At 39.5% G+C, this 17,521-nt stretch overlaps 1 pseudogene across 1 annotated transcript in view; it reads left to right on the top strand.

Annotated features, from left to right (window-relative positions):
• LOC143437491 (CD209 antigen-like protein B) overlaps positions 1-12,304 on the top strand; it is a 64,940-nt pseudogene extending 52,636 nt beyond the window's left edge. Inside the window, exons 10-11 of the transcript XR_013106937.1 lie at positions 10,233-10,342; positions 11,570-12,304. The product of XR_013106937.1 is annotated as a CD209 antigen-like protein B (transcript). The remainder of the gene's footprint in view (positions 1-10,232; positions 10,343-11,569) is intronic.
• Positions 12,305-17,521: the final 5,217 nt, after the last annotated feature.

Genomic DNA, 17,521 nt, shown 5'->3' with positions numbered 1-17,521 from the left:
AGAACCTCTGTCATCCCCCCCAACTAAAAGACTTAGTTCTGAACCTGGCTTTTTTCTTGGATTTAGAATGAATGTCAGCTGAAAACCTTCCTCTCAAATTTTTTCTCACGAAGTAAATAGCCAGGATTGGCTATGAGACTGTAAGTCTTCAACCCTGTCAGAAATCCAGAATGACTGAGTTAACTGAAATTATGGGAAACACAAAGCATAGCTTCTAAAACTTAGCCAAATTATAGAGATCGCTGAACACCTGAACAGTCCCTATACTACAAAACATTGGAGCTTCCAATCTTCAGCCTTCTGGCCCAGGATCATCTGACAGACCTAGTGATGCAGAATTATTAAGGGCTGATTACTCTGTCTAGACAGATATAATCAGTCAACTGTTCTGTAAGTGTGTCCTTTTCTGGACAGTAATTTGTCTGTAGATGGAAAGAGGCAATTTTTGCCTAGTGGCTGTCTCATCACAACTGGGATAACTCCGAATTTGCTCAGTTTCTTTTTGGAATCTAAACAGGAAGCAGTCAGGAGCAGACAGGTCTCTAATCAAAATGAACATTAATTCATAAATATTTGTAATGTCAATTTTGTGGACTTCTGACATTTTGAAAACCAACTATCCATGTAAGGCAATCTGGACTATTATCTGTTAACTCCTCTCAGCTATTTCTAAATAAAATATAGAAAATACCCTAACAATAAACTCAGAACCATGAATTTGTTATAGGCCCTTAACTCACAGGCTAACCATCTCAAATCAGTTAAAAAAGTTAGAGAAGGACTGGGTCTAAGCCTTGAATTCTTAAATGTTGCTCATACCAATGAATACCTTAAATTTGAAATTAAAGTAAATTTTGTACCGTTTAAGAAATTATAACTTCATCTTCATAAAAATTATACAGATTTCTACCAATAGGTTATGGCTATGGAATAAATTCTAACTAATCTCCCCTGTTCCAACAAAACCACTACTTTCCCTAGAAAGACAGCCCAATATTAACCACTTCAGTCCCCAAGCCCAGGGAATAAGGGCAACAACTCTTCATTAACTTCTTCAAGCTGATTATGGGTGTTGAAATATTAGAATAGGGGCAGAGTGAAAAATAAATTGATAAGCTTCTGATGCTGTGTCTTCGTTGCATCAGATGGAATTCCAGGACATCAGAGGTTCAAGCAGGTCTGCTCAGCTTGCTTGATGAGTAGATACACCAAGGCTGTGCATTCTGCAATATACAATCCTCAAAACAAATTTTAATGTCTAGATAAATTTTTGTTTGAATTATGGAATCTAGTCTTCTGTTGGCCTGCCTCTGTCATGTCTAATCCATATAATTCTGGGAGTTTCTATGCTGGTATGCTCCCAACATCCTCCCATTCCTGCCTCCCTGCTCTCAAATTCCCCAACACAAGGGAATCCAAACTTTCAGGCACCAAGGCTCTCCACTTCCACTGATGCCTACCCTCTTACCCCATCCCCCTCTCCTCCAATTACTATGAGGGTGTGCTCCCACCATCTTCCCATTCCCACCTCCCTGCGCTTGAAATTTCCCAACACAAGGGAATCCAAACTTTCAGGCACCAAGGCCATCCACTTCCACTGATGCCTGGCAATCTAGCCTGTCTTCTTTATGGAAACTAATCACTCATGCTTACATAACAAGCACATATACTGCTGAGCCATCTCCTCAACTCTTATTACACCAGTCTAAAAGATCAAGATTAGTAGGTTCCTGGAATGTTCTCTGATTAGATATGAAGACCATTACAGGTTCTGAGCTCTAAAATTCTACTGATAAAACAATCTTGTGACCAGGGTTTATCTATTTCCTTTTCCTGTATACTCCACACCAGTAGTTAAAATGTACATCACTCAAAGGAAATTTTCTTTAAAATTTACATTCTTGGTAAAAGGGAGAGACAAAAATTATTTACAAAGGTCAATTTTCTAAGTAGAAAGGGTCTCAAGCAGGGAAGTAATACTTGATGGCATTGCTATTGTACAGATGACAGACATAAATTAGTTGTCTAACTATGATGTGTTACCTTTTATTTCTTGTTATATTTTAATTTACCTATTTTATTTTATTATTATACATTAGAAGCCTGTTTGTTTTCTTAAGAAACATATGGGAGAGGAGGTAGGGAGAAATTTGGAAGAATAGAGGGAAGGAAAATCTGTAATCAGGATATATTGTATGAAAGAACCCATTTTCAATAAACAAAAAAAGGTTAATGTACTATGGGACACAACTTTAATCCTGGCACCTAGAAGTTAGAGGCAGACAAATCTGTCATTTAGAGACCTGCTTGGACTACACATAAAATTTCAGAATATCCAGGATTACATAGTGAGACCTTGTCTCAAAAAGAATAAAGAAAAAAGACAGAATTGCAAGATAATGTGGTAGAAGGAACAGGGAAGAGAGAAGGAAAAATGGCAGGTGGACAGTATCAAAATACATTATACAAAAATCTCAAAGAATTAATTAAGATATTTTTATTTGTCTGTGTGTTCCATGCACATGAGTATGTAGGTGTGTACACTACATGCACATATGTAGAGGTCAGAGGAAGACCTCATGTCTCTTCTGTTATTGCTTTCTGCCTTATTACATTGACTTGGGTCTCTCACTAAACTGGAAGCTTGCTTTTTGAGCTAGGCTATATGGCCAACAAGCTTTCAGGATTCACCTATATCCACTTCACACTACATTGTTGTGGTTATAGGCACATGCAGTCACATCTGGCTTTGTATGTGGGTGCTGGGATTCTAACTCGGGTCCCCATTCTTGGACACCAAACACTCATACACATTGAGTCATCTTCCTAGCTCAAATAAAATTTCTATACTGGATATGTTAAGGATTTTGTTTCCAACAAGAAGAACCAGTTGACTAAATTGTCTTACTGTGGGGTGGCCTATATGTAGTCATCCAAAATCTATAAACATCTTTCCTTATGCCTTTGTTCATCTAGTAAAATTTTGAATGACTGAAATGGCTACTTTTGTCAACTTGACACAATTTAGAATAACCTGAGAAGAGATCTTAAGAATGAATTGTCTTGATCAGGTTGGCCAACAGGGTATACTCATTGGGGATTGCCTTGACTACAAGCATTAACCAAAGATGGAAGCATGAGTTCACCATTTCCTATGTATCTGAGTAATGCGTGTGTCCATTTACTTTTTGTTCTTGACTATGGATTTGACAAGCTACTTCAATTTTCAGTTTCTTTGTCTTCCCCACAATGACACACTGTAACCTGGAACTTTAACCTAAATAATCCTTCTTTTCCATGAACTTGTTTTTCTTTAGGTATTTTTCAAAGCAGCAGAAATAGAACTAGGGCAGATTTCCCACAGAGACATAATTGTAGGCTAACCACTCAGAAAGCTTGGGAATTAGTCCCTGCTAAAGATCATTTTTTTAATTCAGCTAAGCTGGTGAACAATAACATTTATTGGTTATAGTGAAACTGCTCTTGGGATTCTTTTCCTCCCGTTGGTTGACTTGTCCAGCCTCAGTATGAGGACTTTCACCTTGTCTTATTGTGTCTTCTTTTGTCCTGTTTGGTTGTTATCTCTTACAGGTCTGCTCTGTTTTAAAGAAGAAATGGAAGCAGACTTGATCTGGGGGAGAGGGGAAGTGTGGGAATGTAAGAGGAGTGGAGAAAGCGTAAACCATTGTTGGGGTGGGTTGTATGAGAGAATAATCTATTTTCAATAAAATTTTAAAAAGAAACATGTAGCACTTGCCTAAAATCCACAACAATGAGCAGCATGACATAATAACACAGAAAAAGCAGCAGTGGCATAAAAACCTTGGCAACAATCAACAGTTTTTTTAAGTGATTTGAGAAGCCCTGAACAAGAGAGAAACCATAGATGGTTTCTCTCTTTTATTGGAAACCCATCTAACTTCCTGGGGATAGTGAATTTATGGATCTTGGAAGAAAGACTAGAACTAAAACTTTAGTAAACCATCATAATCCCTAACTATATTCTAAATATTTTCTCTTATATCTACAGATAAGTGTATTTCTCACTCCATATCAAGAAAACTTCTCAGTGTAATAGACAGAGACCATTACAGAAAACAAACCAGTCAACATGCAGAGTTATGGAACCCAGTCCCAGAAACATTTACAACAAAACTCCTTCATCTAATGCTCAAGGAATATTATGGAAGCGAAATAGAAACTGAAGGATTCTTTGTAAAGTCAGTTGTGTTAGAAGCTGTTTTGCTGGGGCAAACACGTGAAGGAGTGTTTCCTTGAAGTGGACACAGGTAAAAGACTAGTGCAGACTTGTGCAGGAACATTTAGCTGAAGCAGGCACAAGAGAAAGAATGTTCTGCTAAAGCATGAACATGAAAGGAAACCCTTGAACTGCTATGAATGACAGCATGGGGCTATGCCAGTCTCTAAATTCTAGGTTATTTTTATCACAAATATCAAACAAATGTAAATGTTGATGATTTGGTCCCAAGAGTCACTCACTAGACATTGCCATGAATAAGAAATTCAGCAATACAAGGCAGGGAATTCTAGACTGTTGAGATTGGGTTTCCAGGAAGCACAGCAAAAGGGTCTTATTTCACAAGTTGATTATTTCTTGTTTTCACTTTCCTACATTTTGGCAAGAAAGATTTGGGCATACATGCATATAGAAGCCTGAGGTTGATATTGGCTATCATCCTTGACTGCTGTTCTACTTATTTCTTGAAACAGAGTCACTTAGTCAAACCCAGAACTCATCGAGATGACTAGTCTTTCTAGCCATTGTGCTCTAAGAATTCACTGCCTCAAATTTCCAAGTCTATGATTACACACAGGTTTCCATCCTCATGCAAAACACATTAAAATACATATGAAATTCAATGGGAATAGTTAATGTGCAAAAACATTACCATTATCCATTCATTAGTGAATAGGCACTTCAGTACTTTCCATTTCTGAGTTATTGTAAGTACTGTATCGATGAACATGAATGAATATATACCTCTGTGGTAGGATACAGAGATTTTGATCTCTGTAAGAGATCAAAAGAATACTATAGCTGAATTGGGATATTTTCTGTTAAAACCATCGAAGAGATTGATCACATTAACAGTGGACCAATACTCTCTACTCTGGGCTTCTAAACTTCTCTCTATCTCCCTGAAACCCCAGAAAATGGTCAATTTCATCTATGTTTAATCTTCAGGCTCCTTCCTGTAGCTCATGTGGTCACAGTCACCACTTCTCTTTTTCCTCTTCCTGGTTGAGTGCAGATTTGAGGAGTGAGAAAAGGTTGCGGCAAAGAAAAACTGTGCTCCCCAGAATTCTGCATATTGGTGGACAGCAGTGAAGATGAGCATATGCACCATGGACAGGGACAAACATCTGTGGTCCTTGGGTGAGGCTAAACAAAGACCTAGGAAGCTTAGGGTTGAGCGAGAGGGGCAGCTCATGACTCAGCATTCTCAGGCTCTAATGGATGCTCTAACCATTCTATGAAGGAGCTTGTAAACAAGAAGTAGCCTTTGTAAGAAGCTTTGAACCAGTTTTTAAAAGTTATACAAGGATTAAGAAGGTATTGACAAGGGAATGGAAGAGGTAGTCCTCAGACATAGGGACAGGGAGACTGATATAATAAACAGTTGGTTTCTAGGAAGATTGGGGCTGTCAGTCTATTTCTAATGTCTGGGGAATGGAAGATGCAAAGTCGGAAACTGGGTCATTCGGAGATGAACATTGGAGGACTTGACTCCTGAACATGGATAGGTAGAGGGTGGGGACTAGTGTCCTGAGTCCTAAGAACATGGATTTCTGAAAACCTGGAATCCCAGGACCTGAGAAGTTGATGGTCTCTAGATTCTTGCTGTTCAAAGATGAAGGCCAGGGTCAGGATTCCTTGCTCCTAATGAGGAGGAGGTTGAATAACTGACTTCTGGGTCTTAGGTGAAAAGTGAGTCAGTTCTTATATTCTTGGGAAGTGAGGCATGTATTAGGTGAAGTGAATACTGGCAAACAGGAATCCTCAATCTTGTGGGGCAAGGGTGGATACAGAATGCCTGAGACTTAAAATAGAGTTGGGGTCTGAAGTCTTGATTCTATGGATGTGGCATCTGAGAACTGAACTGGTTCTTGGTGTAGTAGGGACTGAACATCTTGCCTATTGGGTTCCAGAGAGTTGAACACTGGAGGATCAAAATGTGGGATCTTGAGATAGGTGAGGCTGGAAACAGACTTCTGATGCTCACTTAGTGGATTATGGACAAGATAACCTAAGCAGTGGGAAAATGATATCTATCGGTCATCCTGTATTCAGAAAAGAAAAGAAGACACTAGGCTATTCCTGGTTTAGAGTGTCATAGGAACCTTGGGCTGCTGAAAAACTAAACTTCCTTTCCTCAGGGTGTCAGGAATGTGAGCATTTCATCACTATGCTGCAGCTCATCTCCATTGTGCTCTTGGCTGGTCTCCTCACGGCTATCCTTGTCAAAGGTCAGACAACTGTAATGCTAGAGCTTCCTGCTCTAGCCTCCTGCATATGGGTGGAGGTGATTCTGAAGCTGGGACTGTGGTCTTACATGCCTTCTAGGAACTAGCCACAGGTTCTCTCAAGACTCTTGTTTAGCAAGAAAGAAGCAGTTTCAAGGACATGGTCTGACTCATTTACCCTTGTCACCATACTTCCCTGGGCATTAGGATTTCTCATCTTCAAATGAAATAGATTCAAATAAGATGTTGGAACTTGGACATGATGTTCCTGGGAACCCAGCACATATTAGTTAGATCTTTGTCTGCCCTGTATTTACAATTTATTTGTGAATTCTACACATGAAAAAAATGTTTTGATCAATTCCATTACCTCCTTTTTGTCTTTGAGTTTCTCACCTCTTCTCCACCACTCCTTTTTCCTCCCAGCTTCATGGGCTCCATCATTTTTATAATCCACTGAGTACACTTAAAACTCTTTATGTACATGGGTTTAAGTCCATTTCCTGGAGCCTGGGTAGTCTCCTGGGGCAAAAGAACATTGATCCTTTCTCCATCCTTCCCTCCCTCCATCTCACTCTCCCTTCTCCAGCAGCTTTCAGTTGCTGTTATTCAGCTAGAGTTGAGGCTTCCTGTGTCCATTCTCCATCTGTGTTGTGATTTTGTCTAGCTTGAGCTTCTGCAGGTTTGAGCTGCAGTCACAACACTGTGGGGTCCAGGAAACACTGTTTTGCAGCAGTCCTCCACTGCATATGATGCTTACAATCTTTCTACCCCAATGTCCATCATAATCCCTGAGTTTCAGGGGGAGGGCTTGTGTTAGACATATGTCATCTTTGTCTGGGCTCTCCACAGGATTTTATTTTATGTGCATTGAACAGTTCTGATTCTTTATGTCAATTAAAACTTACTACAAAAAAAAAAGCTTTCATAATAAATATTTAGAACTTCTGGTCACCAAAAGGATAGATTTCACAGCCTGACCAAATCAGACATAATACTTACTCTGTGTGTGTGTGTGTCTGTGTCTGTGTATGTGTCTGTGTGTGTCTGTGTCGTTTCTGTATATGTCTGTGTCTGTGCTTCTGCATGTGTCACTGTTTGTGTTTGTCTCTCTCTGTCTCTGTCTCTGTCTCTCTCTCTTCCTCCCCCTCTCAGAGCTAAGAAGCATCTCGATGGGGTTAACCAGCTTCCTGTGTTATGATGCCCATCCTCTATGTGTTCCTTGTTGATCATGCTCTGCTGAACAAATTATGTGGTATGAACCTTCATGTACTACCCTGAAAGTATAACAAATTCAGATATTTCCCTTGTTTGGATGAACATCTCTGGAAGCTCCTGTGGCCTAGCCCCACAATCCTGTCATGACAGCTAGCTCTCTGACTTTTACGTGAAATTCTTTTCCAGGTATTAAGGGGAAGCTTCTCTAGCTTTAATGTCCCATTTTACCTTTTTAAAATTATAACTGTGTTTTCTTTATAAAGGCTTTCCAAACTAGAGGCTCTTTCATAGTCTTGATGCAATTTAAATAAAGCAAACCCCTGAAGGATGATTATGTGTCATCTTTCCTGAACCAATGCTTCCTTTTTCATAGATTTATCAACATTTAGTGTTCTCATTGTCTTTTCTTGACATAGGCTCTGAGGTTCCTAGTTCCCAAGAGCATGATCAGGAAAAAGAACACATTCTCCAGAAACTGGACCAGCTGAAGGCTGGACTAGGTAAGTGACCAGAAAGTAGATCTCCAAGAACATGGAAGGGTTTCCACAGGGGATGAGATGACTGAAGAGACTGGGCGTCCAGTTCCTCAGTTTCTACATCTGTTGAATGAGAATACAGATTAACATTTAAAATGGCACTTACTAGACACACTGGGGCATACACACAGAAGACATTCAATGAACCCAGACTCCTAATGTCTGTTCTGACATATAAAGTCCCTGCTATTATCTGTATATAGGAGTTGTGACCAAGGACCCCTGGATCATCTTGGAGGGAACAGAGTCAGGAATTTAAGAGAAAATAAATGTCCTGGGGAGACAGTGCAGTGAATAAATTACTTACTGCACAAACATGAGAACCTGAGTTTGGATTTGTCACACCAGAGAGAATTTTGGCATAGCTACACAAGCCCTAACACAAGAGTGGTGTGGTACATGCATACCCCATGGCTCACTTACTAGTTTAGCCAAAACTGGGAGCACTAGGTTCAAAGAGAACAAGTCTCACAAGTAAGAAAAAATGAAAGATATTGTTTGCATAGATCAAATAATCAAAATTAAATAAATATATTTCTAATTTAAAAAATTTAGTTAAAATATTATTACATATTTTCTCTCCCACCCTGTCAGCCTTCCTATTTTATACACGCACAACTCTCTCAAATTTATAGCCTTTTAAATTTCATTTTTGTTGTTTCATATACATAAGAGTTTTTTAAAAAATAATGAGAGTGATGGGTGAAAATCTCCAACATCCATCCTTGCCTCCACTTGGACATGCACATAGAACAGTGCACAAACAAACACATGTGCACATGCATGAACAAAACAACTACAAGAAAAATTAAGGAGTGTATAAAAAATGGTTTCCTTTGTGCAGTTTCAAGGACAGAAGAGGGCCAAATCTCAGGGACTTGAAAGGCTGAACTGATAAAGATACATTGATAACTTTGTATATCCACCTGACTCACTCTACCAACAGACCACCTATGTCGCCCCTGCCCCTGGGACTGGACACTCTTCCAAGGAAACTGTTACTTCTTCTCCACATTTCAGAAGAATTGGAAGGAAGCTGTTACTTACTGCAAAGACATGGGAGCCCAACTAGTTGTCATAAAAAGTAATGAAGAGCAGGTATGAACCCAGACTCCTCCTAATGTCTTTTTTATTCTATGGATATGAACTCTAGATAGATGAAATTCTTATAAGGCATTTTACTACACTTGAAAAGGTAAGAATTGTACAGTCTCATACACACACACACACATATATTATATATATATATATATATATATATATATATATATATATATATATAAAGTGGGAACATGGATATATGTGTTAGGGAACATTTAATATGAAGGGGAATCTTTTGGAGTGCTGACCAGAGTTTAGCAAGCAACTCATGTTAAATGTCCTGATTTGGGGCCCATAGGATGAGTTGATGGGTAAAAGTGCTTGCTAAGAATCCCAGGGATCTGGGACTCACACAATAGGAATAGAACCAATTCTTGTCCTCTGACATCCACACACACACATCTTCACATCCACACACATGAAGTTTATAATTCTGAGGAGAAAATTCCTGATGAAATCCTCAAAACCTAGAAATCACCAGACTCTTGTAAGTTTGGGAAGCTGGGAGCAAGTTTCCCATCCCATTATTTTAGTTCAACAAAGCATGTGAGACAAAGACCGATGCCAAAAATTAAGATCTATCAAGTCACACCACACACTGCTTCTAAATTCTACATTCCAGAGAGAGCCTTTGTGATACCTGGCCTGAACTCTTCATGTTAATGCCTACATGTGTTTATGAGTATGAGTGTAAAGATGTGTGTGTGTGTGTGTGTGTGTGTGTGTGTGTGTGTGTGTGTGTGTTTTGATTCAATCTAAACACAAGCGTGCATTCATTGTTGCAGTAGAAACCTAGGGTCTGACTGCAAGTAGAACTCTATACCTAGATAATAGGACAAAATGAGAAGATGACAGCAGAACTCCATCATGACTTTTGTTTTTCCTTTCCAGAGCTTTCTCCAGAGGACTCCTAAAAAGAAAGTGAATTTCTGGATGGGGCTGTCAGATGCAAAAGAGGAAGGCCAATGGCTGTGGTTAGATGGCTCACCTTTGAAATGGAGGTAATATAGTGTGTTGAGGGTATCTCCATGAACCACATGTTTTTCACCAACTCATTGGACTCCTAAGCATGAGAGTCTGTTTATTGGAATATTATTGAGGTGAGTTATGACATGATTTTGCAGTTCGACCACCTGATCTGAAGGAGGAGATTACAGCATGATCGATATTGCAGGAATTTCTTCCTGAAAAAAGTGATTCTCCCCAGTCCCTCCTATAAGTAAATGTGAATTGTCCACAATCCCAATGGAGATGGGTTTTGCAAAAAGACCCATCTAGTCAAATGAAAAGAATAACTGTTTTCTCTAAGGGTCATGTTCTGCATGATATGCACAGATAATCTGAGATATAGGAGTATGCTTGCCTTCAAAATACTATTTGTCAGGCATAAAGATCCATGGTACTGTGAGAGCTGCAAATGAATTGCTCCATACTGTGGAGAACATGAAAATAAACAGGTGGGAGGATTAAGGCCAGGGTTTTTTTGATGTCTATGGAAAAAAATAGGATTGTATATCAGGCTAGTCTGGAATGTCAGTGGGATCTGAAATGTCATAATGTCCCATTTTCAGTAAAAGGCATGCTTAGAGGTCACCCGAGAATCATACATGAGCAGAATTCAGCTGGTTGCTGCTTGTCTAGGCACTCTCCATTTATATTAGGGTTAGCAAGTTACAGAGAACCTGCTAATTGACTGAGACCATGTATCAGAAATGGTGGACAAAGGAATCTCAAGCCCCGGTATATGTGTTAAACAAGGCTTTATGTCCTGGATAAATAGGATGGAGAATTCAGAAAGGACATTATACTAAATACTAGGAAAATTGTACCTTGCTGAAGAACTTAGCCAATGCAGAATAAAGGGAATAGAGAAAGCAGAATAAAGGGAATAGAGAAATTTAGTAAGGAATACAAAAAACTACTGCTTTACATCAAATGTTCATGGCAGTTGTTTGTTTTGTTTTGCCATTTGTCCAGGCTACCAATTGATTCTACAAAATCTAAGATAACACTGCCTCAATTTTACAATTGGAGACTTTTGAATTCTGTATTATATCATATTGGTTTCTCACAGAAATAACTTAAGCATGTTGTCAAGATCTGAGTGAAGTATGACCTTCATATGCACATGGGACAGATAAGAAATGATCCCAGTGCCAGAAGTCAGAAAAGTTTGACATCATAGGGCTGGGAAAGAAGCTCATGTTCTTTGGGGTTTTCAATTTCAGGAACTATTGGTCTCCAGGGGAACCCAACAACAACTATGGCAATGAAGATTGTGCAGTACTTTCAAATCGTGGATGGAATGATCTCTCATGTTTATCTATATCATTCTGGATCTGCAAGAAACCTGTATCGCCTTGCTCTAAGTGAAATCTGTTTATCGCCATAGTTTACAAACAGGGCCATTTATCATCTAGTTGAACTTTAAGTATGTTCATTTCAGTTCCTTCTGTCTTTCTATGGGTACTTAGGTCTCAAATATACATCTGAATTCTAATTTTCCAGACACTTTATCTTTAAACAGTTGGGGTCACTGCTCTGCCCTCTCCTGTGCAAATCACTTACTTTGGGTTGAGCTTGGGATGTTTCTTCATGTTTTCATCTTTCTTCCTAAATTAATTTCTGGATTGCTTATCAGTTGTGGAACTTTGACTGAGAATATCCCCTGTAAGTTTACATATTTGAATACTTGGTCCCCAGTAGGTGGTGCTACTTGAAGAGGGCTATGCAACCTTTAGAAGATGGAACATTGCTAGAGAAAGTACATGATTAAGGGTGGGCTTTGGAGTTAATAGTCTCACCTCACTTGCTGTTCTCACTCTTCCTCGTATTTGTGGTTGAAAATTTGATCAGCCATCTTCCTGCTCCTCTTGCCATGCTTTTCCTTCCCCTGTAGTTGTTATGACTCTCTCACCACAAAAAACTCTTATGTCTTTGGTACCATAAGCTAAAATAAACTGTTTCATTCCTATGCTGCTTTCTGTCTGGTTATTTTATTATAGCAACAGAAAAGTATTTCAATCAAATCTAATGCATAAGAAGTAAAGTTGGGGGTTCCTTCTGGTCTGGGCCAGAGCACTGAGCAGATCTTGGGTGGCAGCTCTGCCCCCAACATCCAAGAACCCAGAGGAAGCAGAGATCCCAGGCACTCAAACTCAGGCAGTATCCTAGGTAAGCAGACAGAAGGGCCCACCCTAAACAGGGAGTAACTGGGAACCAAAAGGACCCAGGAAGTCACTCCCAGCCTGGAACACTGGTTCCTTCCTGTCTGGGCCAGAGCACTGAGCAGATCTTGGGTGGCAGCTCTGCACCCAACATCCAAGAACCCAGAGGAAGCAGGGATCCCAGGCACTCAAACTCAGGCAGTATCCTAGGTAAGCAGACAGCAGGGCCCGCCCTAAACAGGGAGTAACTGGGAACCAAAAGGACCCAGGAAGTCACTCACGGCCCGGAACACTGGTTCCTTCCTGTCTGGGCCAGAGCACTGAACAGATCTTGGGTGGCAGCTCTGCCCCCAACATCCAAGAATCCAGAGGAAGCAGGGATCCCAGGCACTCGAACTCAGGCAGTATCCTAGGTAAGCAGAAGCAGGGCCCGCCCTAAACAGGGAGTAACTGGGAACCAAAAGGACCCAGGAAGTCACTCCCAGCCTGGAACACTGGTTCCTTCCTGTCTGGGCCAGAGCACTGAACAGATCTTGGGTGGCAGCTCTGCCCCCAACATCCAAGAATCCGGAGGAAGCAGGGATCCCAGGCACTCGAACTCAGGCAGTATCCTAGGTAAGCAGAAGCAGGGCCCGCCCTAAACAGGGAGTAACTGGGAACCAAAAGGACCCAGGAAGTCACTCCCAGCCTGGAACACTGGTTCCTTCCTGTCTGGGCCAGAGCACTGAGCAGATCTTGGGTGGCAGCTCTGCCCCCAACATCCAAGAACCCGGAGGAAGCAGGGATCCCAAGCACTCTAACTTGGACAGTGTCTTAGAAACTACTTCTCAGATCTGAGGCCTAGATCAGACCTCTGCCAGGTCTGCTGTTGTGTGGACCCTGGATTCCACCTAAGACATACTGGAAGGTTCACTAAATCCAGATCCACAGAGGAACAAATGAACTCAGAGTGTCAGACAACATATCCTGAGATATTCTAGAGGAGACACTGCACCCAGAACAGCAGACACCTAGCTGGACTACTACCTTGGAGGCACCATATCCTGAGGCATCCTAGAGGTACCACTGTAATCAGTGCAGCTGGAAAAGATCACAGAGACATCTGGACCCCTAGGAGATCAGACACAAGCTAGATAACTAGAAAGACAGGCTTCAGTCAGAGACAGCAAGTACAGGCAGCACTAGAGTTAACCAGATGGCAAAAGGCAAGAGCAAGAATGTAAGCAACAGAAACCAAAGTTACATGGCATCATCAGAATCCAGCTCCCCCATCAGAGCAAGCCCTGAACACCCCATCACACCAGAAAAGTAGGAATCAGAATTAAAATCACTTCTCATGATGATGATAGAGGGCTTTAAGAAAGACATAAATAACACTCTCAAAGAACTTAAGAAGAGCACTGGTAGACAGATAGAAACCCTTAAAGAGGAAACACAAAAATCCCTTAAGGAATTTCAAGAAAATGCAACCAAACAGGAGAAGGAATTAAACAGAACCATGCAGGATCTAAAAATGGAAGTAGAAACAATAAAGAAATCACAAAGGGAGAATACCCTGGAGATAGAAAACTTAAAAAAAGATCAGGAGTCATAGACACAAGTATCACCAACAGAATACAAGAGATGGAAGAGAGAATCTCATGTGCAGAAGATACCATGGAAAATATTGACACAACTGTCAAAGAAAATGCAAAATACAAAAAGCTACTAACCCAAAATATACAAGAAATCCAAGACACAATGAGAAGACCAAACCTAAGGATAATAGGAATAGATGAGGGGGAAGACTCCCAACTTAAATAACCAGTAAATATCCTCAACAAAATTATAGAGGAAAACTTCCCTAACCTAAAGAAAGAGCTGTCCATAAATATACAAGAAGCCTACAGAACTCCAAATAGTTTAGACCAGAAAAGAAATACTTCCTGCCACATAATAGTCAAAACATCAAATGTACAAAACAAAGAAAAAATACTAAAAGCAGTAAGGGAAAAAGGCAAAGTAACATATAAAGGCAGACCTATAAGAATTACACCAGACTTCTTACCAGAGATCATAAAAGACAGAAGATCCTGGACCAATATCATACAGACCCTAAAAGAACATAAATGTCAGCCCAGACTACTATACCCAGCAAAACTGTCAATCATTATCGATGGAGAAACCAAAATATTCCATGACAAATCCAAATTTACACAGTATCTCAACACAAACCCAGCACTTCAAAGGATAATTGGTGGAAAACTTCATCACAAGGAGGGAAACTACAACCTAGAAAAAGCAGGAAAGTAATCTTCCAAAAACCGTAAAAGAAGGTAGCTACATAAACATATCTCCACTGCCAATAACAAAAATAACAGGAAACAATATTCATTTTTCCTTAATATCTCTTAATATCAATGGACTCAATTCTCCAGTAAAAAGACATAGACTATCAGACTGGATACGTAAACAGGACCCAACATTTTGCTGCATTCAGGAAATGCACCTCTGTGGAAAGGACAGACACTACCTCAGAGTAAAAGGTTGGAAAACAATCTTCTAAGCAAATGGTCCCAAGAAACAAGCTGGAGTAGCGATTCTAATATCAAATAAAATCAGTTTTCAACCAGAAGTAATCAAAAAAGATAAAGAAGAACACTTCATATTCATCAAAGGAAAAATGTACCAAGAGGAACTCACAATTCTCAACATCTATGCCCCAAATGTAAGGGCACCCACATACATAAAAGATACTTTACTAAAACTTAAAGCATACATTGCACCCTACACAATAATAGTGGGAGATTTCAACACCCCACTCTCAGCTATGGACAGATCATGGAAACAGAAACTAAATCGAGACACAATGAAACTAATAGAAGTTATGAACCAAGTGGACTTAACTGACATCTATAGAACATTTCATCCTAAAAAAAAAAGAATATACCTTCTTCTCAGCACCTCATGGTACCTTCTCGAAAATAGACCATATAATTGGTCACAAAACAGGCCTCAACAGATACAAAAAGATTGAAATAATCCCTAGTACCTTATCAGACCACCATGGATTAAGACTTGTCTTTGACATGGACAAAAACAACAGAAAGCCGACATACACTTGGCAACTGGACAATGCTCTACTCAATGATAACTTGGTCAAGGAAGAAATTAAGAAAGAAATTAAAGACTTTTTAGATTTAAATGAAAATGAGGACACATCATATCAAAACATGTGGGACTCATTGAAAGCAGTACTAAGAGGAAAAATCATAGCTCTAAGTGCTCACAAAAAGAAAGTGGAAAGAGCATACATTAACAACTTGACAGCAAACCTGAAAGCATTAGAACAAAAAGAAGCTAGTATACCCAAGAGGAGTAGACGGCAGGAAATAATCAAACTCAGGGCTGAAATCAACCAAGTCGAAACAAAAAGAACTATACAAAATATCAACAAAACCAGGAGCTAGTTCTTTGAGAAAATCAACAAGATAGACAAACCCTTAGCCAGACTAACCAAAGGGCGCAGAGACAGCATTCAAATTAATAAGATCAGAACTGAAAAGGGAGACATAACAACAGAAACAGAGGAAATTAAAAAAATTATCAGATCCTACTACAAAGGCCTATACTCAACAAAATTGGAAAATCTGGAGGAAATGGACAATTTTCTAGATAGATACCAGGTACCAAAGTTAAACGAGGAGCAGATAAACCATCTAAACAGTCCCATAATGCCTAAAGAAATAGACACAGTCATTAAAAATCTTCCCACCAAAAAAATGTCCGGGGCCAGATGGTTTCAGTGCAGAATTCTTTCAGACCTTCAAGGAAGACCTAATACCAATCCTCTTCAAGCTATTCTATTGAATAGAAACAGAAGGAACACTACCCAATTCATTCTATGAAGCTACCATTACACTCATACCTAAACCACAGAAAGACCCAACAAAGAAAGAGAACTACAGACCAATCTCTTTTATGAATATTGATGCAAAAATACTGAATAAAATTTTCACAAACCGAATCCAACAACACATCAAAACAATTATCCATCAAGATCAAGTAGGCTTTATCCCAGGAATGCAGGGATGGTTCAATATTTGGAAATCCATCAATGTAATCCACTACATAAATAAACTCAAAGAGAAAAACCACATGGTCATCTCACTAGACGCTGAGAAAGCATTTGACAAAATTCAACATCCCTTCATGTTAAAAGTCTTGGAAAGATCAGGAATTCAAGGCCCATATCTAAACATAGTAAAAGCAATATACAGCAAGACAATAGCCAACATCAAACTAAATGGAGAGAAACTTGAAGCAATCCCACTAAGATCAGGGACTAGGCAAGGCTGCCCACTCTCACCTTACCTATTCAATATAGTACTGAAAGTCTTAGCTAGAGCAATTACACAACAAAAGGAAGTCAAAGGGATACAGATAGGAAAGGAAGAAGTCAAAATTTCACTATTTGCAGATGATATGATAGTATGCTTAAGTGAACCTAAAACTTCCACCAGAGAACTCCTAAACCTGATAAACAACTTTAGGAATGTGGCTGGATATAAAATCAACTCAAACAAATCAGTAGCCTTCCTCTATTCAAAGGATAAACAGGCAGAGAAAGAAATTAGGGAAATGACACCCTTCACAATAGCCACAAATAAAATAAATTATCTTGTAGTGAATCTAACCAAGCAAGTGAAAGATCTGTATGACAAGAACTTCAAGTTTCTGAAGAAAGAAATAGAAGAAGATCTCAGAAGATGGAAAGATCTCCCATGCTCCTGGATTTGCAGGATTAACTTAGTAAAAATGGCTATCCTGCCAAAAGCAATCTACAGATTCAATGCATACCCATCAAAATTCCAAATCAATTCTTCATAGAGGTAGAAAGAGCAATTTACAAATTCATTTGGAATAACAAAAAACCTAGGATAGTGAGAACTATTCTCAACAATAAAAGAACCTCTGGGGGAATCACCATTCCAGACCTCAAACTGTACTACAGAGCAGTAGTGATAAAAAACT

The sequence above is a fragment of the Arvicanthis niloticus genome, chromosome 24 (genome assembly GCF_011762505.2).
Source record: "Arvicanthis niloticus isolate mArvNil1 chromosome 24, mArvNil1.pat.X, whole genome shotgun sequence".
In the NCBI taxonomy this organism is placed as follows: domain Eukaryota; kingdom Metazoa; phylum Chordata; class Mammalia; order Rodentia; family Muridae; genus Arvicanthis; species Arvicanthis niloticus.
This window is presented reverse-complemented; position numbering and strand designations above follow the sequence as displayed.